This window comes from Lactuca saligna, chromosome 9, assembly GCF_052625555.1.
Source record: "Lactuca saligna cultivar CGN05327 chromosome 9, ASM5262555v1, whole genome shotgun sequence".
Taxonomy (NCBI): domain Eukaryota; kingdom Viridiplantae; phylum Streptophyta; class Magnoliopsida; order Asterales; family Asteraceae; genus Lactuca; species Lactuca saligna.
In genome coordinates, this window is record NC_136425.1 from 33,409,842 (window position 1) to 33,410,811 (window position 970).

Consider the following 970-nt stretch of genomic DNA (forward strand, 5'->3'; position numbering starts at 1 on the left):
CCTATAAGGAATGCTTAGTTCTCCTTCCCAGATCGAACCCTATAATGGAGGGTGAAAGTGGGTTAGATCTGATCCCACATCGGCTGGGAAGGAGAACTAAGCATTCTTATAAGGGGTGTGGATACCTTCCCTATCACAATGCGTTTTAAAGCCGTGAGGGCAGCAGATCCCATAAGAACTCTGCAGTTAAGCGTGCTCGGGCGGGAGTAGTACCAGGATGGGTGACCCCCTGGGAAGTCCTCGTACCGAGTGGCCCAAAGCGGACAATATTGTGATACGTGCTAGAGGGGGATGTTACAAATGGTATCAGAGCCAGGGCACGGGTCGATGTGTTCGACGGGGACGTCGAACCCTATAATGGGGGGTGAAAGTGGGTTAGATCTGATCCCACATCGGCTGGGAAGGAGAACTAAGTATTCCTTATAAGGGGTGTGGATACCTTCCATATCACAATGCATTTTAAAGCGTGAGGGCAGCAGATCCCATAAGAACTCTGCAGTTAAGCGTGCTCGGGCGGGAGTAGTACCAGGATGGGTGACCCCCTGGGAAGTCCTCGTGCTGAGTGGCCCAAAGCGGACAATATTGTGATACGTGCCAGAGGGGGATGTTACAAAAAACCAAATTGAACCAATAATATTAATAATTATTTTTTATATAATATAATATTAAATATATGATAAGTAATTATATTTGGAATTGCAACTTTAAAGAGTAGTTGTTTTGAATTAAATAGGATACCTAATCTTTTATCATATTTATATAGTTATAAACACCAAATTGTTCAGTTTTTATAACAATGTACTTTATGTTTTTCATTTTTTATAGCAAAGTATTTTTTATTTTTATCTCATTTTCGACTATTATAGTTAACCAATATTAACCATTAACCGATAAAAACCGTTAACCGAAAAAAAAAATATTAACAAATACTCAATGGCTACCAAAATACATTAACCACTTATAATGGATA

The 970-nt window shown here is 40.0% G+C and overlaps 1 pseudogene; it reads left to right on the plus strand.

Annotated features, from left to right (window-relative positions):
• The first annotated feature begins 447 nt into the window (after positions 1–447).
• On the plus strand, positions 448–567 carry LOC145018937 (5S ribosomal RNA; annotated as a pseudogene).
• The last annotated feature ends 403 nt before the right edge of the window (positions 568–970 follow it).